Here is a 26301-nt window from a genome sequence, read left to right on the forward strand (position 1 = left end):
TTTATGAATTAAACCCCATTTCGTGTTTGTCAATATAGTAACATTTACAGATTTCCATAGTGGCTAGGAATCAACTTCTTCTGAATAGACATTGTATTGAAGAGTGACATATTTATAAATATTTTGTATCAGCATATATTTCTACATTCAAATCTACTGTTAGCAGCTGACAGTGCTACTTCAGCAACGAAGTTATGTATTATTTATTTCATATTAGATGCAGAATAAAGTAATATCTGAATTATCTGTTCATAAAGGGCACCTCTTCCTCGCCTCTGTAGACACTGAAGAACCACACAGGAAATTATAGCACATAGAACGCCTCGTATGTGGTGTATAACACTAGTTTCCCTTGTACATTTTTTCCTTGTAAGCCACTAAGGGAAAATTGTGACAATAACATAACACCTCTCACTGAGTATGTTGTCAGAAGTATCTACTCAGATAACGTTTCACTATATTTTGTGAAAGTGCATGTAAGGTGAAGTAGTGAGCGGAAATTTGTGAAAAACTGAGTGAAAACAATGCCTAAATAGCAGTTGATAGAGGCACCAACCAGAAACTGGAAGAAAAATTTTGCACATCACTTTCTGTTAAAAAAACAACGAAAACGAGCACTAAAACCAGTGTAAAATAATACTGTTCAGTTACAGATGTAATTTTAAGAAATCAAAACTTGACCCACAGAAGATGACACATAGGTGTCTAAACATGTCTGCGTAAATATAAAAATAAACTAATTGTGTTTGCATAAGGCTGATTTTCAAAACAAACCAGTTTTTATAATTACTGCAATAACAACAATGATAGTGGCGGATATAAAAAGAATTTATAGGTGTTCAAAATAACTGTTTTGTGATAAAGTGTGTTCTGATGAAAGAAGATTTATGGAGACTGTACCCGTTACGAGTGGTGGTGGTGGTAAGTTCCTAAGGGATCAAACTGCTGAGGTCATCGGTCCCTAGGCTTGTATACTGCTTAATCTAATCTAAATTAACTTACGCTAAGGACGACACACACACACCCATGCCCGAGGGAGGACTCGAACCTCCCACAGGGGGAGGTGCGAAAACCGTGACAAGGCGCCCAAGACCACACGGCTACTCCGCGCGGCGTTAAGAATATTGGTAAATGAGAAAGATCTGGTTGGGAAGAAGGATGTACAAGGGTAACTAGTGCTTGTTGCTTTAGTAGATACGTCGTTAATTGCCTTTTGGAGCTAGATATGTTACTCAGTTGTCTAACGTACTGCAGCAGGTTATTCCAGAGTCGGGTTCCTGTTTTCCCGAGGACTTCGAGAAAGTGTCAGAACGATAGAGTGGATCAGAAAGGATTCTGTTCCGATAGGAAAGGGTGTTTCTGCTAAGTTGTTCAGGAAAGAGCGTTAAGGTCGACAAGAGGGATGAGTGAAAGTGTAAATTGATCAGACAGTACAGAAACCAGTATGCCAATGTCTGTACATGTCCTCACGCAGCCAGCACAGCTGTCTGTATGACGGTGAAATGTGATCAAAGAGTCGAACATCACAGATACAACCAGTTCCAGGCGCCGTGAGCTTCCCCTGAGAATAGCCTTGCACTATTTTGCAATCAATAATTGCAAGTATAAGCGTTTGTGCAACTGTCCTTTTCAAGTCAGGACGGAAGAGCTTTTTACATTTTTGTAGGGGGTGGAGAGATGCTGATGCTGTGTATTGCCAGAAGTGCTCCTCTTCGCCTGCATCTCGAGACTGTTTATTCTTCAGCCACATTTCGTGCTGTGTGTTTTACATTCCTTTCAACAGTTCTTGTAAGTATTCCTTATATCTCACCAACCCACTGGACTCAGAACATTAAACTTCAAAGAAATACGTTGGCTCCATGCGCTTACAAACATCGTTTCGTCAGACCTGAGATGATAACAGAACACCATGACAGAAAGTATCAAGTGTCACTTTCCGATACTCTCAAGAACACTTCTATGCATACCATGCTGGAGAACACTCCATCCAACCCCCCGAATTCCTGACGACTTGTGTAGGAGGAGGATGTCCTCTTGAAACATCATCAGCTCCCTCCTCTGGATGTGCCGTTTCTTCATCCATCGGGCAATTTGAATTACCATGTTCATGGAGTGCGGAAACTATTCTGCGGTATCATTCCGCGTGGCAAGGTTCCGTATTGTCACATGAACACTCCTGGCTGCGCATGCGTAACAGTATCTCTTCATTGTATAGAGTGACGGGGAGTGTCCGCCTGCTTAGCTGGATGATAACATGCTTTTCTCCCATGCACAGGAGCTGGGTTCGATTCCCGGCCGGGTCGGAGATTTTCTCTGCTCGGGGACTCAGTGCTGTGTTGTCCTCATCATCGGCCGAAAGTCCCCCAATGTGGCACCGACTGAAGTAAGACTTACACTTGGCGGCCCAACCCAACTGGGATATCCCGGCCAACAATACCATATGATCATTTCATTTCATTTTTTGCAACAAGGAGTGCAGTTCCTGAATGACACTGACATTGTTGTGGTGGCGAGTGCCAGAGGCGGTTTCGTTGGACCAGTGGATCTTTTCAATTCGGATATCGCAAAGACTATTGGAATTGGAACACGGTGGATGACTGGATCTTGCAGTAACTTCGTTGATGAAGAAAGCGAGCAGCGAAATTGAGCTACAGGTGCTGTTTTAGATTGCTTGTCTCTTACCTTGTTTGTTAGCAGTATAGATAGCTACCATCTTTATTACGTCGTTGAACTGCGATCCGAGCTGATGCTTTGGTTACACGGTTTATAATCGCTAAGGTTCAGGCATCATGTGTGTCACCTAAATTTGTGCATTCATTTTGAGGAGGTTACAGAATTGGGGAATTGATTACTTAACTGTTAATGAAGTTGTCTGCTGTTTGTACTTTCCAGCTACAAGGTGGCACAGTCTTGTGAACGATGAGTTTGCTAATGATGATACAACTATGAGAACTGATATTCTGATGAACCTTTGCGCTACTCAGACAACTGTATGGCGAAGGACTAATGTGACAGTGGTGTGCAACTCTCGCCGAAAGTGGAGAGTTTATCCACGCTAAGTTGCCTGAGCATTCAGTAAGCAATAATCGTATGCTCTGGAATTATTTTGCTGACCTGGCTACGAAGCAGTCGCTTCTAGGTCGCTCGTCTGCTAGTTGCTTTAAACCATTCCGCCCTAGTGGGCTCCTGATGCGGCTTGTTCATGGTACTCCGATTGGTGAACGATGAGGGATGTAATCTATTGTGTACATGTTTGGAGACTGAAATCAGTATTGCTTGTGTGTGGGTGAAATTTGTTAAGAAATCTGTAAGTAAAAGATTGTGTTAGCCGTTGTTGTGTACAGCCTACCCAGTGGGTGTGCCCAAACGTTGGTTCATGTTCGTTAGTAACCGTGTCCACGGTTGGTGAATTGGTTACATGTAATAAAGCGCCAGGATTCTGGTTCCTTAGTGCAAGTTACGAGTAGCGGGGCCAAACTCAAATACGTTGAGTGAGGTCTATTGTTCTAGATTTAGGATAATTAGCAGTTTTCTGAGTGGTGAATAGAACTAGCCCCGATTCCTAATTAACATATTACATATTGCGGTTCTCCCGCCTTAGGTTAGTCAGGTTGCTACCTGCTTAAGCTGTTATTAATACCAAGATTAGTGCCAAAAATGTAAAGCTTCCTAGTACTAATTTGTTTGTAATTAATAAATTAATAAATTTGTTCGTAATTAATTTGTAGTGCTTTTACGATGTCGCCAAGAATACTAACGGGCCAGATTGGTAAATGCACTAGCTTGACAATGAGAGTAGTCTGAGTGGCTGGTATAAATGGTCCTCTGTTTATCTGTGTAATGACGTGTGTGTTACGTCATGGTGTCGTCTTGCAGTTGTCTTTGTGGCCAAAGCTAGTATACAGGGTGAAAAACCTACAACTTGCACCACAAATATTGCGGAAATGGGGAGTGCTGTCCAGGTGCGGTTTTCCCGGATTGGATTGGTAGTCAGGGGTTCGTATTGTCAGCCAGTCAACACATTGCAATAATTTGTAGAAAGTGTATTTTTTTGTGAAAACATACACTTTTTTAAAAATGCAACAATTCCTATTGACATCAACAAACCACCACAGGGGCATATTAAGGGGTAAATCAGAAAGTCAGTGGTCTTTGTTGCACGATTCTAGTGCGAGTCGTCTACGAAATATCGTATTTTCAAAAGTTGGCACACTGACACCAGTACAACAAAAATGTGTGTGTGAAATCTTATTGGACTTAACTGCGAAGGTCGTCAGTCCCTAAGCTTACTCTCTACTTAACTTAAATTATCCTAAGGACAAACACACACACCCATGCCCGAGGGAGGACTCGAACATCCGCCGGGACCAGCCGCACAGTCCACGACTGCAGCGCCTGAGACCGCTCGGCTAATCCCGCGCGGCGCACCAGTACAACGCCTGTGGTAGCACATACTAAAGAACAACGCAGTTGCACACACTAGTTATGTGGATTCTGACCAGTAACGAGACGATTATTGACCACCCCAGTTTGTGTTGAAGCTGACCACTGACACACAAGCTTCGAGTGTGGTATGGAACGGCTGCTGCACAAGTACTTGCTACAATTTCAGCGGAGATTTTCTAGCAGGCTGCAGTAATACTTCGTTGTATATCATCGGTTGTAGTTGGTATGTCCTTGTGGACAGCGTGTTTCAGCTTTAACCACAGAAAAAAGTCTTCAGGCGTCAAATCCGGGGAGACGGGCCGGTCAAGGTACGCGTCCTCTGCGTCCGATCGAACGGTTTGGAAACAATACGTGTAGGCGTGATATAGTACTTCTAGCACTATGGGCTGGACACCTATCCCTTTGGTACCACAGGTTTCTCATAGCCTGCGGAGAAACTTCTTGTAGCATCCATCAAAGATGATCTGTTAGGAGGCTGCGATACTTGTGCGTAATCAGTATTCTGTCTATGAAAAACGAACCCATGAGCTGACGGGTTATTATCCCACACCCATGTTTACACTATATGGACGCTGACGTACCACCTGAGTAGCCAATGGCGATTGTCGCACACCAATTGTGCATTTTTCGGTGATTTATCTGGCCATGATTGGTAAATGTCGCTTCATTACTCAACAAGATACATGATATATCTCGAATATCCGGTCTTGTTGCCCATGTACAGAAATTAACATGAATCAGATAATTCTTTCCATGCTGCTCTTGAAGGAGAGAGATGTGATAGGGATAGAATCTATGTTAATGGAGAATGACTCATTATGCTTCCTCGTGCGACTGCGCGGAAGCTAACATGCGGATCAACAGCAACAGCAACAACATTAATCTGCCCTCTTCTGTCGCCGCTTGTTTTCTTCTGTTACGTTGTCTAGATGTTGCATTACCAGTTTCACGTGACTGGTTGAAGAGGTTGATAAATAAGTACCGAGATGGTTAATTTCTATTGTGATATCTTGCTACATACACCGTACAACGAACTGCATTCTTCTTACACTCTCCATACACCATGAGCACGTTGGCTTTTACTGCATTGGTAAATCCAGCCGTCCACCCCCGATAGAACTGACATACACTAACTGACTAGCAAGTCGCAGTGCGCTCAAGGAACACACAAGCCCACAGTAAGTAAACATAAGGACGTCGTATCTAGCAACTAAGCAGGTTTAACGGCACAAACAAGTGTCGGTGTGGAAATTTTTAGAATTTTTACGTAAAAAATGCACTTTCTCGTTGTTATAAAAATCTATTGATTGGTTAACAACAAGAAACCTTAATTATTAATCCCTTCCCTGGAAACAGCACTTTACTAGCACTTTCCGTTTCAGCAGTATTTACAGTATAGCTTTTGGATGATTCACCCTATATGTATAAAGCTGAGATCTGTTATTAATTCAGATTACTTGCCAAGTTTCCAAATCCAAGAAACTGAAAGTAATTAAAATTGCTTGGAGACCTTGTTATTAGATGCCTTCAAGCCATGGAGTTCCTTTCTAAATTATCGAGACATTGTTTGACTTTGAGTTCATTTTTTAGTAATAAAATTACTTTTGTCCCAAAACTTCAGATTTTAATATGTCTCACCGGTTTAGAATTCTGAAGTTTCACAATAACAGTAGTGAGTGGTTTTGAGCTGAAGAGAGAGTCGGTGCCAAATAATCGAAAGTTTGTAAATCACAGTGTCTTCGGTAGATGACTCTAACCTGCTTTCTGTTTTCTAGGGCAGGCACCACAAAATAAACTGTTGTCGGCGCTGCCTGAGATATATGCGGGATACACTGCTGGTCCTTGTCGCGAGCGTCTGTTACAACTGACTTTATATGGTGCAATTATGCCCTCAGTGCCAGGAAGAGGACGCACCAGAAGTTCCTACATACATTCCGCTGTTCTTACAAAATTTGAAAAGAAGAAGGTACAGCTCAACCGTATCAGTCCGATAAACCCAGTCCTCCACTCCTCAATCATATACTCGCCACATGGAGGAAGCACGGAAATAGGCAAAGAAGTCGAACAAATGTTTCCTTCGTAACGGCTACGACGACTTCACTGTACCTCCCCAGGACGTGACTTAACCATTGAGATTGCTGCCGAGGGTAGTGTGGTACTATGAGTAGCGATTCTGCCTTTTTTCAAATAATTCCATGCGTCGAGGGCACCGAATGCCCAATAACGCGTTGAAATCGCAACATGTGGTAGGTTAACTTTAGGCTGGGGTTCGTTCTGTTATGTTCAGGGGATGTTCTTCGCAGCGAAACCTGTGCCTACTCATTCAGGATACTCATTCAGGATACACTGCACTTGAACCAGCATGGATGTTTCAGCATTCTCGCTGAATAAATGCTGCACTTTCTTCTACATCTCCATAACGAGTATGCTGAACACACTCCCGTCTTTCAAGATGACAACATCCGTATACACTAATCTCTATGCATACGATCCTGGATTGACTGGCTCATTAAAAAACCCGGTCTCAACCCACAGAAAAGTCTGGGACTAATTGTAACTGATTGAAACTTAGCTCTAAGTGACCTTATCATCAATGAGTGGCTTGAGCTGGATACAGAATACCCATAGAGGCTCGTGGATTCTCTTTCTCGCCGCACTGAGGTTATTATCGTGGGTAGTGACAGCACTGAACTGTCTTGCCATGGTGTCTCCAGGGAGTGTCTAATTTTTTGTCTAACGTTCTTATGTTGTGTCGAAGTGCTTTTTTTTTTTTTTTAGCATTCATTTATGGAGTTTGTGGTGGTAGGGGGAGGGGGGCCTTCTGAGTCTTTTGATTGGGCTGATGCAGACCGACATGCCTTGTTCTCCTGTGCCAGCATCTTCTTCTCAGCGTAGCGCCTGCACTCAGTGTCGTCAGTTATTTCATGAATTTATTCTAATCTCTTCATTCGGTTAGAGTTTTTACAGTCTACAGATGTTTCATAACAGAAGATTAACAACGGCCATAAACGTCCTCTTTGTCTGTGCTAATCTGCTCTTTACGTCTTACTTGAGTCACCCTTGATGTGATATTTTGCTTCCAAGGTAGCACAAGTCCTTCACTTCATCTGCCTCATGGTCATTAACTGTTATGTGAAGTTTATTTCTAATCTCATTTCTTGAATGAGTTTTATCCATAGTGGATGCTGTTGATCTCCGTGACTGTTCCTTCATAGGGTGTAGAAAAATTTCTGCTACCAGTCACAATAAAAGGTCATTTATTTGTCACATAACCGGTTTCAGGCTTGCAACCATCCTCAATTGTTTACACTTTCATGTACATGTTTATATTGTTGGAGATCGCTGTATAAACATAAAAAAATATTTGCTGGTGACTAAACAGATACAAGTGGGACAATTGTAAGTAGCAAGGCAGCATTTGACGAAAATATATCTGTACTTACAAAAAGATGAAGCATCATTATTATAGTTAGGCTGTGGTGACAGTTCTACACTTAGTTACACACTTATTATAATTTTCACGTCCATATATCAGTGTTACAAAGTTTAGCTGCATATTTCACTATTACGATGTGCACTCGTGAAATACACTGTGTTTACATACAAACATATGGGCTGTGATCAAAGAACTTAGACGCAGAGGGTGTAAAAATGTTGCTCATACAAAAACTTTTAGGTTATGGTCAACGAACTTAGTCACAGGAAGTGCAAGAATGTTGCACATATAGAAACTTAAAAAGCTACTATAGGCTGCGAAGTTTTTTGATACACATTACGAAATTTTTTGATCCACATTTTTGTCGGCGAACTTAGAAAGAAGAAGTACAATGATGTTATATATATGAAATTACTAAAAGCTATTACAAATTAAAAAATGACAGCTAGAACTGTTTTGAGCCACACTTGCTTCAAAAATTGAGCAACTCAGAACACATAGGTCCACCTCTGATCCTTCTGCTAGCAATTATTCGGCTCTGCGTAGTTGGATGCCCTCCTGAGGGATATCGTGCCAAATTTTGTCCAACTGGCGTGTTAGATCGGCAAACTCTCGATGTGGTTGGAGGGCCCTGCCCATACTGCTCCGAACGTTCTCAATCGGGCAGAGAGCTGGCGACATCGCTACTCAAGGTATCGTCTGGCAAGCACGAAGACGAGCAGATAAAATATTGCCATGTGCGGAAGGGCATTATCTTGCTGAATGTAAACCCAGGATGGCTTACCATGAAGGGCAACAAAACGGGGTGAAGAATATCGTCGACGTGCGGCTTTGCTGTAAGTGTACCGCGGACGGCAGCCGAAGCGATCCTGCAACGAAATGAAATGAAATACTACCCCAGACCATCACTGCTGGTTGTCAGACCATATGATGGGTGACAGTCAGATTAGTTTCCCATTGCTGTCCGGAGCGTCTCCAAACACTTCTTGCTCGCCATCGGGGTAGAATTAGAAGCAATTAATCCTACGACAGGCAATGAGATTGTGGGCCGAAGACGTGTCTAGGGACTCCATGAACTGTGGTGGGATACCAATTTGACTGTCGCCCACCATGCGGCCCGACAGCCAAAACTGATATCTGGTGTGTCGTATCATTTCACAGCAAGTTCCATTTGATTGTGATCTGCTGCCACGCTTACTGCACAGCATCGCTCAGATCGATTCCATATTCCTAGATTTCCAGAAGGCTTTTCATACCGTTCCTCACAAGCGACTATTAATCAAATTGCGTGCATATGGAGTATCGTCTCAGTTGTGTAACTGGATTCGTGATTTCCTCTCAGAGAGGTCACAGTTCGTAGGGATGGACGGTAATTCACCGAGTAGAACAGAAGTGATATCTGGCGTTCCGCAATGTAGTGTCATAGGCCCTCTGCTGTTCCTGATTTACATAAATGATCTAGGTGATAATCTGAGGAGCTCCCTTAGATTGTTTGCAGATGACGCTGTAATTTACCGTCTAGTAAAATCATCAGACGATCAATGCCAATTACAAAACGATCTAGAGAGAATTTCTGTATGGTGCGATAAGTTGCAATTGGCACTGAACAAAGAAAATTGCGAGGTCATCCCCATGGGTACTAAAATAAATCCGATAAATATTGGGTGTACGATAAATCACACAAATCTAAGGGCGGAATACCTAGAAATTACAATTACCAGCAACTTCAATTGGAAAGGGCACATAGATAATATCGTGGGGAAGGCGAAACAAAGAATGCGCTTTGTTGGCAGAACACTTAGAAGATGCGACAAAACCACTAAACAGACAGCCCAAATTACACTTGTCCGTCCTCTGCTGGAATACTGCTGCGCGGTGTGGGATCCTTACCTGGTAGGATTGACGGAGGACATCGAAAAAGTGCAAAAAGGGCAGCTCGTTTCGTGTTATCGCTGCCTTTGCCAGCGAGTTTGCCAGATCTCCCCCCTTTTTAAAAACGTTTGGAGCATTGTGGGCGCGGACCTCCAACCAGCTCTGATGTAACGCTCCATGCTCCTAACTCCATCAGTCAGTACCATCCCGAATACGAGCTTGAGAAAGGGCCAGAGGAAAACCAAAGCGTTAGTAACTTTCTCAATTTGGGAAGCTCTTTCTCTTGATTACCTAACCTCATTTTTCGGAAATTATAAACGTTTGCTTGTCTGTACATGTGCGTTACATGTACCGATTTCCATGCTATTCGAATGATTCTATCGCGATGTGTCTTTTTTTACTTGTATTGTATATATCCGTGGTTCTCAACGGCATGAACGCGTTTTTTCACAATGTCGAGCATTTTTAAGTAAATACCGTTTTGAAATTAAAAAAAGACGTGCTGAGATATCTCAGTAATTTCATTTTTACATGAAAGCCTGTACCTTAATCTACCCACTGACGCCATTACAGTCTGATTCTTCCTTGGTTACGTTGTGTACTGAGTCTTTAAGATGCCTCCGATAATCGTGAGTCCCGCCGACTGTGAAGTACGGGCTGTTATAAGATTTCTTAGCGCTAAAGGCCTAAAAGCGATCGATATTCATCGTGAGATCTGAGCAGTTTACGGAGAAAACATTATGGGTGGTGGAATGGTAAGAAAGTTGGAGAGAGCATTTAAAGATGACCGCAGAAATGTGCATGATGAACAACGGAGTAGACGTCCTACGGTCGTTAATGGAAATTTGGTTCAGGAAGTGGGCAATAAGGTGAGAGAAAATAGACGCTTTACGATTTCCTCCTTGCGGGATGACTTTCCTAGTAGTTTCCTAGTGTTTCTCGTAGTGTTTTTTATGGCATTGTGACCGAGCACTTGAATTACCGATAAATTTGCGCACGTTCGATACCGAAAATGTTGACGGATGTGCACAAAACCAAACGTTTAGACAGTGCAGTGACTTGAGCGGTACCACAACGACGGTGACGATTTCTTAAGCCAGATTTTTGCTGGCGATGACACATGAGTAGCCTACGTCACACCAGAATCAAAGCAGCAGTCCGTAGAAGTTGAGCAAGGGCATCGTTTTGTTGAAAGACAATGCCCGTCCGCATGTGGCGAATCAGACCAAAGAGTTCATCAAATCTTTTCGTTGGGAAACTCTAGATTATCCTCCGTACAGCCCCGATCTTGCCACCAGTGATCACCATCTGTTCTTGGACCTGACGAAACACCTGGACGGTCAGCGTCTTCAAGACGATAACGAAGTCAAAGCAGTGGTGATGCTGTGGTTAACAAGTCAGACGGCAAACTTCTATGAGGAGGGTATTCAAAAATTGGTACAACGTTATGACAAGTACCTGAATATTGACGGATATTATGTAGAAAAGTAAATTAAGGTACAGGCTTCCATGTAAAAATAAAATTATTGATATATATTCTGTTAGCGTGTGGGTTTTATTTTTCATTCGGCGCAACGGATTAATCTCAGATGTACCCTTTACCCTGTGGCTCCTGCAAGATGCAATTTCCACCCCCACGCTACTACAGAAGTCAGACAGACGCTCCTAACGTTCTAAAGAGAAATGCCTGAAAAACTTTCAGCAATAAATATCTTATGGAGTTGTCCGCTGTAAGGAAATGACACAAAAATTCAAAAAATTTCTTATGTAACTAGTGGGATACTTGGGTACTGGAGTAGTGATAGTTAGTGTAAGAAAAACATGAAACTAACGAAAATTATTATTTCTTTTTTGCAAAAATTCTGAGAAATCACAATGGCACTTTTAGTTATGAACTGAGCAAGCTATTTCCGGGTTCTTTTCGTAATGTGAAGTTACCTCTTAAGGATAGGGTTCGCTAATGAAATTTCTATACAAAGTTTAAGATTGTTATTGACTTGGCAGAATGGCTGAGAGCCACGCCTACTCAACTTGAATAATTATCTGTTAGAATGTAGCTAGTTATGGTCGAGGCTGTCACGTGCAAAATGCAGTGAAGTGTACTGTTGTGGAGGAAATACGGGGCCCGCAAGAGCTGTAGCGCACAATACCGAAAGCTGCGATGACTGCAGTCTGTGCCGCTTGCTGCTGACAAATAAGATAACTCTCGTTCTATGTGGATCGACCTTTTCCAATCAAACTCTCCCTACGCATTGATGAAGTCAAGGACTTCTATTCGCCCCTAGTCCAACTATTGGCGTGGTACACCTGTCAGATAACCAGTCCACCGTGATGCCACTCAAAAATTCGCTTGCAGGCGTTTAACTATAACTCTGTCCTTTCGCACCGCACAATAAGTGTGGCGGCCAACACAGTGAACAACGCTTAATCGCAAGGACTCAATATAGAGTCGCACTCCAATTCACTCTCGACAGAGGTGCTCTCCCAGTGAAGTACTGAGGAGAGACTTGTTCCTCCCTCTTGAGTACACATACGAGCGCAAACGCTCTCATTCGTGTTGTCACTCCAAGAGCGACAACGGAATGGCCCCTCTCCAAGCCAGATGTGAAGGGGTATATCTTTCAATCTCTTCCATTACTCTTTCAGCTCAAGGCGTCAAGAATATCGTCTGACAATCAGCATTGCTCTTCTAAAACGGGAGAATGACGTTTCGTTTAAGGCGACCAATCCGGAAATCTGTAGCTTCGGCGTTCCGCGTTTGCTGTCTCCCTGTGAAAACCTCTAAAACTGTGTGCTATGTTTGTAAAGAATGCGTAGGCTGGGCGCCCCCACACAGTGTAGCGGAATTTGCTTTCAAGCCGAACACGGGGTCATTCTCTCTTTCACTCGGGCAAACGCTGTCTGCTGTACGGGCAGTCGCCGGCCGTCGTAGATAGGTTGACCCATTATCTGAAGGGACCGGCCTCCTGGCATGCGGTTTGCCTCTCCTGAACTAAAAGCTTTTGTGTCTTAAATGTGTGTGTGTGTGTACTCCAGCCTCGAGTATTTCAACCTTGCAGCGCACTTTCGATTTACTTGTTATTTGCATATCGATTACATGAATTCATGCAACATTGACTTTATCTTATCGAGTGTGGGTTCGAATGAAGCGTCTTGACGTGCGAAATATGATTGTGAGGGCGGAATATGTAAACAATGAAGGTCAGGAGATCACGACGTCTTACAATATTATCACGTCTTTTGTAATTTCAAAACAGCACTTACTTGAAAAATACGCCTCGTATCTCCATCTTGTACCATATGTGTTCACTGTTTCTTAGAATTTGTGAGTCCTGATTACATTTTCGTTCGCAAAAGTTGCAACCTGTAAGTTGTATATTTTAGTCTGTCGTGCAACTGAGAATAAGGGCTGTCAAGTTTATTGGCGGGAAAGTTAGCTGTTGCGGAATAAGGAATGGACGGGAACGCCGAACCTGGCTGCCTCCACCCCAGGGTGTAAATGAGGGCGATGAGACTGGGAAAGGGGCCAGCGGGCGCGAGGTGAGGCCCTCCGCCGGATTAAGCGCCGCCCGGGCGCGTTTCCGCCCCATTGCGTGGCCGCGACCTCGGGAGCAGGTGCCGCGCCGCGCCGCGGTGCTAAAACCTAACGGCCTGCTGACCGGCCACCGGCGGCCGACCGGGCCCTAATGGTGTCGTCCGGGCCACCGCTCGCCGCCCCCGGCCCGGGCTGCCTCTCCCTGCGGATCCATACACGGCATCTTTACGGCGTCCACCTCGATCCGGGGGCATTTTTTTTTTTTCACGCCGGAACGGTTTCATCGTTCCATTTATATCGATGAAATGGCTACGCACTGCAGCAATTGCGCCAGAATCCACCATTCATTCCGCAGCATCGGACTTCCTATTTCCGAACTAGTAAAAACAAAACAATATGCGCAGACTGCAATTTTGCAGAATTCGTTTGGGGGTGACGCAGTTGGTCGGAATACCGACAGTTGGAATATGCGGAAAATTAAAGAACTGAAATGTTTGTGGTATGGTATTAGAGTGATGCTGAGGGAATTATATTAGGAAATGAGACACTTAAAGTAGTAAAGGAGTTTCGCTATTTGGGGAGCAAAATAACTGACGATGGTCGAAGTAGAGAGGATATAAAATGTAGACGCAATGGCAAGGAAAGCGTTTCTGAACAACAGAAATTTGTTAACATCGAGTATAGATTTAGGTGTCAGGAAGTCGTTTCTGAAAGTATTTGTATGGAGTGTAGCCATGTATGGAAGTGAAACATGGACGATAAATAGTATGGACAAGAAGAGAATAGAAGCTTTAGAAATGTGGTGCTACAGAATAATGCTGAAGATTAGGTTGGTAGATCACGTAACTAACGAGGAGGTATTGAAGAGAACTGGGGAGGAGTTTGTGGCACAACTTGACTAGAAGAAGGGACCGGTTGGTAGGACATGTTCTGAGACATCAAGGGATCACAAACTTAGCACTGGAGGGCAGCGTGGAGGGTAAAAATCGTAGAGGGAGACCAAGAGATGAATACACTAAGCAGATTCAGAAGGATGTAGGCTGCAGTAAGTACTGGGAGATGAAGAAGCTTGCACAAGATAGAGTAGCATGGAGAGCTGCATCAAACCAGTCTCAGGACTGAAGACCACAACAACAACAACATGGTATTAGACAGGAATGCCGAAAATTTACTGGGATAATAAGAAACACGGAGATTCTCCGCAGAATTAACGATAAGCCAATGTATGGAAAGACTGACTAGAAGGAGGGGTAGGATGTTAAGGCAACCCACATAGTACCAGAGGAAGCAGTAAATGGAAAACGTAGCTGGTCGGAGGGGGTAACTCAAATAAGAAGAGTTTTCGTGTGTCAATCCTTGCGATTGATGGTCGTTCACTTACATAATAAAATGAAACACCTATAGCCGTCCTAATGTGTTATTTTACTATATTGCAACCTGTTTCGGTGACACAATACACTATTTTCAGGCCATCTTTAGGACTAGCCCTCTGCGTCATTTAAGGCCTGAAGATGGTCTACTGAGTCGCCGAAACTCGTTGCATTATTATCCAATAACTTAAAAAATGACAGTCTCGGATGTTACATTTTATCGCGGAAATAAGAACAACTGAATATTTTTGGGCTAAGAGCTGATGTGAAATTAAGAGATCAACACTAAAAAGAAAATAATGGTGGGTGCAGTAAACTAGCCTCATGATTTTCCCCCCTCAACCACCTCGTCCCTCTCCGAAAACGTAATATAACCAGATAATTTCTCAAATCTGTGTTTTTGCAAATGATCTTCTTTGCAATTAATGGTTCTCCCAGTATTACTTTAGGGCGTTAGTGCATCTTCACGCAAGAAGATACTGAATTTTCAGTATAACTCTCCTCGTTTCCACACCAGAGCGCCATGCATTCGTTTATATCGTTGTAATGGCTATACATTACCACAGCTGCTTCACATGAAATTATACAGTATCTGATCAAAAGCATTCGGATACCTATTAAAAACTGTAAGTAGGCTGTTTATGTTTTCTTATTGGCAATGTTACGTAGCGCTCAATATGAAAATCACTGGCTGTGCTGTGTGCAGTCTGTGGCTGCTTTGCATTGTTGTAATACTCGCCATTGTAGTGTTAGGCAGCTGGCTGTGAACAGCGCGTAGCGTTGCGCAGTTGGAGGTGAGCCGCCAACAGTGGTGGATGTGGGGAGAGAGATGGCGGAGTTTTGTAATTTGTCATGAACTGCTATATTTATATATGATGATATCAAGGTAAATACATTGTTTGTTCTCTATTAATATCTTTCATTTGCTAACTATCCCTATCAGTAGTTAGTGCCTTCCATAGTTTGAATCTTTTATTTAGCTGGCAGTAGTGGCGCTCGCTGTATTGCAGTAGCTTGAGCAGCAAAGATTTTTGTGAGGTAAGTGATTTGTGAAAGGTATAGTTCAATGTTCAGTGGTGGATGTGGGGAGAGAGATGGCGGAGTTTTGTAATTTGTCATGAACTGCTATATTTATATATGATGATATCAAGGTAAATACATTGTTTGTTCTCTATTAATATCTTTCATTTGCTAACTATCCCTATCAGTAGTTAGTGCCTTCCATAGTTTGAATCTTTTATTTAGCTGGCAGTAGTGGCGCTCGCTGTATTGCAGTAGCTTGAGCAGCGAAGATTTTTGTGAGGTAAGTGATTTGTGAAAGGTATAGTTTAATGTTAGTCAGGGCCATTCTTTTGTAGGGAATTTTGAAAGTCAGATTGCGTTGCGCTAAAAATATTGTGTGTCAGTATAAGCACAGTCGTGTAAATTGTTCAAAGGGGAAGTTTCAAAACTAAAAAAATTAAACTCCTCCCGAACAGGCCCTGAAAGCCCAACGGTACCGACCGGTCGCCGTGTCTTCCTCACCTCTTAGGCTTCACCGGATGCGGATATGGAGAGGCATGTGAGCAGCACACCGCTCTCCCAGCCGCATGTCAGTCTCAGAGGCTGGAGCCGCTACCTCTCAATCAAGTAGCTGCTCAATTTGCCTCACAAGGGCTGAGTGAGTGCAGCCCGCTTGCCGACAGCGCTCGGCAGATAGGACGGTAACCCATAGTAGTGCTAGTCCAGCCTGACAGGGCTTAACTTCGGAGATCTCACGGGAACCGGTGTTACCATTGCGACAAGGCCGTTGGCTCGGAGACCTATTAGTGAACATTAACGTGGTGGATGCTAACCTTTCGTATTTACGGCTGCTTAAACTCTACGGAGGACGCTTAAAACATGGTATCTGAAAGTCTGTAGATGAACGGCACTGTATTCTTCCTCAAGACACGAAACCAAAGAAGGTGTTGGACGCTGGAATTTGGAGCAAAGCTGCTGTTCAGTTGTTCTAACTCATCCCGAAGGTGTTCAATGGGTTTCAGGTCGGCACTCTGGGCAGGCCAGTCAATTTCAGAAATTTCCTGGTCACAAGCCTGTACTACTTCACAGGGTGTATTGTCAGTTCCCATCTCCGAACGTCCCTCTACTGTGGGTCGCACACAACTCTATAAAAGTATTCTTATGTATTTACACTTTTCTTAAGCGCAATAAGGTGACCATACATTAGTCACTGAAAAACGTCCACATACCATGACACTAGATCCTTTATGCATCTATGTCGGTACTACGCACAATGGCAGGTAACGTTCTCCAGACATTCTCCAAAACCAAACCTTCCAACAGATTGCCTCACGGTATACTGCGATTCACCACTCTAGATCGCTTCTATTTTTCTAACTCCATACGTACAGTCATCGTGTTCTCTGGACTCCTGACAGCACTTTGGAATTCACAAGTGATTACTTACGCTGATTCTACGCTAATTCTTACCACCAAGCTCCGTAATACACGAAGCTCCCTGGCCGTCATTACATGAAAGCTCTACAATCTTCGTTTAGCTATGGCTGTTCCATTGCATTCTAATTTAAAATCACGTATCCAAAAGTCGATTTGGGCAGGTTTAGAAGGGTTGAAATGTCCCTGGTGTATTTGTTGCTCAGATGACTTCGAATGACCCGCCTACGTTTCAAGTCCCTGGTCCTATCGAGGGCTGCCATTGAAATATGTTAGTGAGCCACGCACTAACCTACTCGTATACCGTAAAGCGCAGCTAGACAGGGACGTGAGTCAGGTCTCGATCAAATCAGCGCACGGATTGGGGGGCATGAGATGGTACAACGATTTGGTCTATATTCGGCTTGTCCCTCTCCTTTGATCTTTTCCCAAAATTCCGCTCAGAGAATAGGACTTACTGGCTTGGTGCATAAATTCGTGGCGTATTTGTTTTGCATGTTGGTATTCTGGTTGCTGCGAGTCTATTTATCGATTGTCATTTTTTTAATTGTAGTTCACTGTTGCTATTTGAGTTTACTTATTGTTATTTGTCATTTGGAGGTAAAGAGTGGAGCTGTGGACGCTAGAAACTGGAGTGCCAAGTGGAGAAATCGAAACATTTCCGACATGTTCTTCTGTCTGAGATCGACTGATGGGTGACAGCAACGGAGGCACCCAGAAACATTTGCACCATGTATGGGGATAATGCCATTGGAGAGAGCACGACAAGAAAAAGCTTTTCTCGTTTCATGAAACATAGTTTTGACATTACTGACCCTCCAAGTTCAAGAACGACTTCCAGGTTTGATGAAGAGCGTTTAAACGCATTAATCCACAATGATTCATGTCAGATTACTAGAGAACTGACAAATGCGGTTAACTGCGATCATTCCTCCATCGTGCGAGATTTGCATGCGACGAGGGAAGATTCATAAATCGGGTGTATGGGTAGTACGTGTTCTAAGCCAAAATCACAAAACTCAGTGGCAGGCTACATGTGCATCTCTTCTTGCTGGTCATCAATTGGGCTCGCAGCTCATGGTCTAGTGGCTAGCGTTGCTACCTCTCGATCACGGGGTCCCGGGTTCGATTCCCGGCCGGGTTGGGGATTTTCTCTGCCCGGGGACTGGGTGTTTGTGTTGTCCTCATTATTTCATCATCATCCTCATCATTCGTGACAGTGGCTGGACTGGACTGTGAAAGAAATTGGGACTTTGTACAGGTGCTAATGATCACGCAGTTGAGCGCCCACAAACCAAACATCATTATCGTCATCAATTGGCTTGTGAACACCATCGACCATTCTTATCCTGTGTGGCTACTGGTGACGAGGAACGGTGTCTTTACCCTAACGTAAGGGAAGGAAGGGTATGGTAGAGCCTAAATAAAGCCGCAGCTCTCCGTACGAAGACTAGCGCGCATCCGCAAAAGATGGTGTTATGCATTTGATGGAACAGCGATGGTGTAGTGTACTACGATTTACTTCCCCGAGGTGTAACCATCACTGTTGACATTTATTGTTAACAAATGAGACGCTTTCCTGACGCAATCCAAAAACAACGACCAGGAAGACTGCGTGAAATGATGCTATTCCACGATAACGGCCTCCCGCATCAATCTGTTAGATTGACAAAAAAATGCTATACAGAAGTTAGGTTGATAAGTCATTCCGCACCCACCTTCTTCACCTGATCTTTCGCCCACAGATTTTCACCTTTTCCACTCTTTCGAACAACTTTCAAGGCATTTCCTTTCGGAATGAAGACGCGTTCCGAAAATGGGTAGACGAGTTCTTCGCCTCAGTAGCACGTGATTTCTACAGTCGCAGAATCGAGAAGATACATCAATGTTGGTAGAGAGTTGCAAATAGTGAAGGAGAATATTTTATTGACGACTAAAGTCTCCCTGTGTGTATATGTTGCTCTTGTTAGACTTGTGGAAAAATTCTCCGAACTTATGTGCTAACCCAGTACTAACAGTCAAAGTAAGAAAACACGCAGAACACAGTTCTCATCATTCTGAGACAGAAGTCGCACACGACTTTCCTACCAATTGCAGCGTTGAAAAAGGCGCTCGGCAACGAAGTTACATTCCAAAATACAATTTTCCGAATCCTGAACGAATTTGTTGACCTTTAGAAAGCGTTCGACAACATAAAAAAGCGAGAGATGTCGGCATTTCTGAGAAAGGTAGGAGCAAGCTATATGGAAAGACGGGTAATATACAATATGTACAAGAACCAAAAGGTAAAAATGAAAATGGGGGACCAAGAACGAAGAGATCAGTTCAAAGAGACGAAAGAAAGTGATATAGTCTGTCGTCCCCTACTCTCTAATCTATACATCAAAGAAGCAATGATGGAAATAAAAGAAAGGTTCAAGAGTGGAATGAAAATGCAAGGTTAAATGATACCAATGAAAAGATTCGCTGATAACATTGATATCCTCAGTGAAAGTGAAGAATTACAGGATCTGCTGAATGCATTGAACAGTCTTATGGGTACGGAATATGGATTGAAAGTAAATCGGAGAAAGACGAAGTAAATGAGAAATAGCATTAATCAGAACAGTTCGAGACTTAACATCGGAATTGGGGATCACGGACTAGACGAAGTTAAGGAGCATGACGGAAGGAGCAAGGAGGACATGAAAGGCAGACCACCACTGCTGAAAAGGGTATTCCTGGCCAAGGGAAGCCTACTAGTAGCAAACATAGGCCTTAATTTGAGGTAGAAATTTCTGGGAATTTCCGTTGGGAGCACAGCATTGCATGGTAGTGAAACATGGACTGTAAGAAACCCGGAACACAAGCGAATCGATGCGTTTGAAATGTGGTGTTACAGAAGAAAGTTGAAAATAAGGTGGACTAGTAAGGTAAGGAATGAGGAGGTTCTTCGAAGAATCGTCTAAGAAAGGAATATATGACAAACAATGACAAGAAGAAGGGACATCAAGGACTAATTTCCATCTCACTAGAGAAAGTTGTAGAGGATAAAAACTGTAGGGGAAGATAGAGACTGGAATAGATATAGCACATAACTGAGGATGTAGGCTGAAAATGCTACTCTGAGATGAATAGACTGGCACAGGAGAGGAAATCGTGGTGGGCCGCGTCTAGCAAGTCAGAAGACTGATAACTGAAAAAAAAGAATGCAAGAACTATAGGGGCATTAGCATCTTTGGGAACGCTGTATGGTTGAATTATGAAAGAATGTCTGGAGAATGACATCATAAAAGGAAAAGGACAACATGCCTTTATCGAAGGCCTATCTTGTATACATAACGTACTTGTATTTGCTACAAAAGACACATCTTTGAAAAGAAGAGCCGGCGGAAATGAAACACTTATGATTTTCATAGATTTACAAAAATTATATCAAACGAATAAAAACGCTAATCGGTAAGTTCACGATAGCACAATAAATAAGACACTATATACGTTTCTGCAGTTAAAAATTCTGCAGTGGTTAAACACAAGAATTAAAATAGGCAAAGAAATCTCTCAAGTAATACGACTAAGTGAGGGCCCTAGACAAGAATGCTGTATAGCACCTACTCTGTTTAAATTTTATCTGAATGATGTTAAAGAATGGATGAGAAAGTATGGATAAATGGGTTTAGGCAGAGATGGAGACTTCCTATCGAGTTCACTGTTCGCTAATGATCAAATTATATTGGCTGCATGATGAATAAAGTGGTAGAAATACACAATAAGGCCTGGCTAACAATAATGTTTTCTAAAACAGAACATACACTACTGGCCATTAAAATTGCTACACCACGAAGATGACGTGCTACAGACGCGAAATTCAACCGACAGGAAGAAGATGCTGTGATATGCAAACGTTTAGCTTTTCACACAAGGTTGGCGCCGGTGGCGACACCGACAACATGCTGAAATGAGGAAAGTTTCCAACCGGTTTGTCATACACAAACAGCAGTTGACCGACGTTCCCTGGTGAAACGTTGTTGTGATGCCTCGTGTAAGGAGGAGAAATACGTACCATCACGTTTCCGACTTTGATAAAGGTCGGATTGTAGCCTATCCCAATTGCGGTTTATCGTATAGCAACATTGCTGCTCGCGTTGTTCGAGATCCAATGACTGTGAGCAGAATATGGAATCGGTGGATTCAGGAGGGTAATAAGGAACGCAGTGCAGGATCACAACTGCCTCGTATCACTAGAAGTCGAGATGGCAGGCATCTTATCCGCATGGTTGTAACGGATCGTGCAGCCACGTCTCGATTCCTGAGTCAACAGATGGGGAAGTTTGCAACACAACAACCATCTGCACGAACAGTTCGACGAGTTTGCAGCAGCATGGACTATCAGCTCGGAGACGATGGCTGCGATTACCCTTGACGCTGCATCACAGACACGAGCGCCTGCGATGGTGTACTCAACGACGAACCTGGGTACACGAATGGCGAAATCTCATTTTTTCGAATGAATCCATGTTCTGTTTACAGCATCATGATGGTAGCATCCGTGTTTGGCGACGTCGCGGTGGACGCACATTGGAATCGTGTATTCGTCATCGTCTTACTGGCGTATCACCCTGCACGATGGTATGGGTTGCCATTGGTTACACGTCTCGGTCACCTCTTGTTCGCATTGACGGCACTTTGGACATTACATTTCAGATGTGTTATGACCCATGGCTCTACCCTTCATTCGATCCTTGCGAAACCCTACATTTCAGGAGGATAATGCACGACCGCATGTTGGAGGTCCTGTACGGGCCTTTCTCGATACAGAAAATGTTCGACTGTTGCCCTGGCCAGCACATTTTCCAGATGTCTCACCAAGTCTCTTCAATGGTAGCCGAGCAACTGGCTCGTCACGATACTTCAGTCACTACTCTTGATGAACGGTGGTATCGTGATGAAGCTGCATGGGCAGCTGTACGTGTACACGCCGTCCAAGCTCTGTTTGACTCAATGCACAGGCGTATCAAGGCCGTTATTGCGGCCAGAGGTGGTTGTTCTGGGTACTTATTTCTAAGGACCTATGCACCCAAATTGCGTGAAACTGTAATCACATGTCAGTTCTAGTATAATATGTTGTGGATTGGTAAGACAGCCAATCCACTATAAGGAAGCCGAAAGGCTCGCGTTAAGGTCACGCAGGCTGGCGCGGGGTCTGGAACAGAACAAGGAATTTATAGTAGCAAAGAACGTACGTAACTACTGGTATACTTAACTTTAATTCATAATTGGTGAACATCGCTCTTGACGGTACATGTTTTACAGCATCAATAGTAACTGATAATGGCGCCTTGCTAGGTCGTAGCAAATGACGTAGCTGAAGGCTATGCTAACTATCATCTCGGCAAATGAGAGCGCAATTTGTCTGTGAACCATCGCTAGAAAAGTCGGCAGTATAACTGGGGCGAGTGCTAGGAAGTGTCTCTAGACCTGCCGTGTGGCGACGCTCGGTCTGCAATCACTGATAGTGGTGACACGCGGGTCCGACGTATACTAACGGACCGCGGCCGATTTAAAGGCTACCACCTAGCAAGTGTGGTGTCGGGCGGTGACACCACATTCCTCCCCCGCAAATCGGCGGACGATTGTGGCATAAGGCTGTAAGTAGGCTGTTTATGTTTTCTTATTGGCAACGTTACATAGCACTCTGTATGAAAATCACTGGCTGTGCTGTGTGCAGTCTGTGGCTGGTTTGCATTGTTGTCTGCCATTGTAGTGTTGGGCAGCGGCAGCTGGATGTGAACAGCGCGTAGCGTTGCGCAGTTGAATGTGAGCCGCCAGCAGTGGTGGATGTGGGGAGAGAGATGGCGGAGTTTTGAAATTTGTAAGACTGGATGTCATGAACTGCTACACATATTATGACTATTAAGGTAAATACATTGTTTGTTCTCTATTAAAATCTTTCATTTGCTAACTATGCCTATCAGTAGTTAGTGCCTTCCGTAGTTTGAATCTTTTATTTAGCTGGCAGTAGTGGCGCTCTCTGTATTGCAGTAATTCGAGTAACCAAGATTTTTGTGAGGTAGGTGATTTGTGAAACGTATAGGTTAATGTTAGTCGGGGCCATTCTTTTGTAGGGATTTTTGAAAGTCAGATTGCGTTGCGCTAAAAATATTGTGTGTCAGTTTAAGCCCAGTCACGTGTACAATTGTTCTAAGGGGAAGTTTCAAAGCTTCCGCCCGCCGTGGAGAGGACCCCATGTTGACGTATGCGACGAAGTGGGGAGCCTAACAACAGGCGAGGCTGTGCCACCCGCACCCTGCCATTCGGACCGTGGGGAGCTAGGAAACGCCTGAAAACCTGCTTCAGGGTGCACGCCAACATGCGGTGTATGCGCCATTAGAGAGACAGGAGGGACCGAAGGGTCGAACTCCATCGGGCTGGGGCACCCGAAGGGCGATGACGACAAATGGTCCGGAGCGGGCAAGAGTTCCATGGCGGAGGATTTCTGGTCACGGGAAGCGATCGGCGGCGCGTGACCCAGGGAGGCGCCCGGCGGTTGCAGCGACGCGTCCACTGCGGGCGTCGCCGGCGGAAGAACAGGCGGCGGCGGCGGCGGCGGCGGCGCGTCGCCATGGGGCAAAATGGAAGGCACCGTCGGGAACACCTGGGGCTGAGGCGAGTCAGTAGATGGGTCCCCAGGGCGCTGACCGGACGGCACCGTCTCTGAAAGCAGACGGGGAGCGGCAGATCCCGTGCGACGACAGAGGCGCAGCTGATTGAGATGGCGACGCACCTCACCAGAGACCCCCAAAACCACATACATCGCGCGCCCGAGGCAGCGAAGAATGCGTCCTTCAAGCCAACGCCGTGAACCTCGATAGTTGCGGCAGTAGACAACGTCGCCTGGGGCAAAAGCAGGTGTCTGCCGCTGCACAGGAACCTGATGCGGTGGATGAAGCAAAGACATCAAGGTTCGATGAGGGCGGCCGTGAAGCAACTCAGCCGGCGAGCGACCATCTCGGGGCTGAGAGCGATACGAGGACGAAAAGAGCAATAACGCGTCCTCCCGAGAATGCGACTCTTTCAACTTCAACATCTGTGACTTGAAAGTCCTGACCAATCGTTCAGCGGCACCGTTTGACTGTGGCGAAAACGGCGCGGACGTCAGATGTTGAATACCATTGGCCTCGCAGAATGGCTGAAATTCTGCGGACATGAATTGTGGGCCATTGTCGGAAACAATAGTCTTTGGAAGACCTTCAATGCAAAAGATAGCAGATAACGCCTGGATGGTGGCAGAAGACGTCGTGGAAGACATCCAGACCACAAAAGGAAAATTACTGAATGAATCGACCACAACCAACCATCGAGCATTCCAGAATGGACCAGCAAAATCGATGTGTAAGCGTTGCCAAGGGGAAGTGGGTTTTGGCCATGCAAAGAATTTCCGCGGTGGTGCTGCGTGTTGTTCGGCACACACCATGCAAGAAGAGCACATATTCGTAATCGCGGCATCGATTCCGAACCAAGTACAGTGCTGACGAGCAAGTTGTTTCGTTCTCACTATACCCCAATGTCCTTGGTGGCGAAGCCGTAAGACAGAGGACTGTAACGAACGTGGGACCACGACCCTGGACTGATCATTATCAGAACGCAACAGCAAAACACCACGTCGTACAAAAAGTCTCTCCTTGTGAGCAAAAAATCGGCGAACCAACGGATCCACGATCCGTGACTTTGACAAGGGCCATTGCGTAGCAACAAAACGCAGAACGGTAGCAAGGACAGGGTCGACGAAAATCAATCGGAAACGATTCGACCACGTCATCGGTTTCCGAATCAATGAACATGCATGCAAGTTCGGAGGAAAAGAATGCTCTATCCTCAGCAACAGGCTAACGGGACAACGCATCGGCGTTTCCATGCTTAGCAGTGGGCCGGTACAACATATCATAGCGGTACTGCGAGAGGAAAATAGACCAGCGAATGAATTTCTGCACTGTACGTGGAGGTACAGGCTTGGTCGGATGAAAAAGCGATGTCAAAGGTTTGTGGTCTGTGATGATGGTAAAGTGACGACCATACAAGAAATCATGAAACTTTGTAACACCAAATACGAGAGCCAATGCTTCTTTCTCGATGTGTGAATGATTTCTTTGTGCAGACGAGAGCAATTTGGACGCAAAGGCAATAGAGCGATCGTGCGAACCATCTTTGTGCGCAAGCACAGCACCGATCCCGAAATCCGATGCATCCACCATCAACAAAAGGGGCTTCCGGGGATCGAATGGCGTAAAGCAAGTATTGGAAAGCAACGCCAATTTCAACTGGCGAAAGGCGCGTTCGCATTCCGTCGTCCAGACGAATGGAACACCTTTACGGCGTAAGCGATGAAGCGGAACTGAAAGGGAAGAGGCATGGCGCACATAGCAATGATAATAATTGAGTTTTCCCAGCACACACTGTAGCTGCTTCAAATTCTGTGGCGAAGGCAAGTCTTGTATGGCACGGAGGTGCTCTGGATGGGATGTATGCCTTGGGCATTGAGAACACGTCCCAGATAGGGTAAGTCACGAGCAAAAAACACACATTTGTCCTTCCGCAAGCGAAGTCCATTTTGTCGCAAGACCTGAAATAATGTTCTGAGATTGGCTAAATGTTCTTCTTCCGTCTTTCCGAAGATCATGATATCGTCCAGATAGTTTGCTGCAGTAGGGACCGACGCACAAACAGTTTGTAGATATTGCCGAAACAATGCAGGGGCGGATGCACACCCGAATGGCAGTCGTTTGAATCGATGCGTGTTAACCACCAAAACGCGCTGGGATTCTTCGTCCACCGGTATTTGTAAGTTCGCATCTGCTAGGTCCAACTTCGAAAAATATTTACCCGGGCGCAGTTTGTCAAAAAGATCTTCCGGGTGGGGTAAAGGAAAAGTTGCAGTCACTAGTTGGGGATTCACTGTTGCCTTGAAGTCCACACAAAGTCTCAATTTTCTGGAAGGTTGTTGCAAAATTACTAAGGGTGATGCCCAGGAGAAGCCTGCACACGTTCAATTACACCTTGTGATTCCAAATCGTGTAATGTTTTTGCGACCTCTTCACGCAATGCGTGGGGAACATTGCGCGCTCTGAAAAATTTCTGTTGCGCGTTTACTTTCAGGTCCAAATGTGCTTTATAGTTCTTAGCGCAACCAAGGCCCAGTGCAAAAATGTCTGTAAATTCTTCACATAGAC

The sequence above is a fragment of the Schistocerca americana genome, chromosome 5 (assembly GCF_021461395.2).
Source record: "Schistocerca americana isolate TAMUIC-IGC-003095 chromosome 5, iqSchAmer2.1, whole genome shotgun sequence".
Classification (NCBI taxonomy): domain Eukaryota; kingdom Metazoa; phylum Arthropoda; class Insecta; order Orthoptera; family Acrididae; genus Schistocerca; species Schistocerca americana.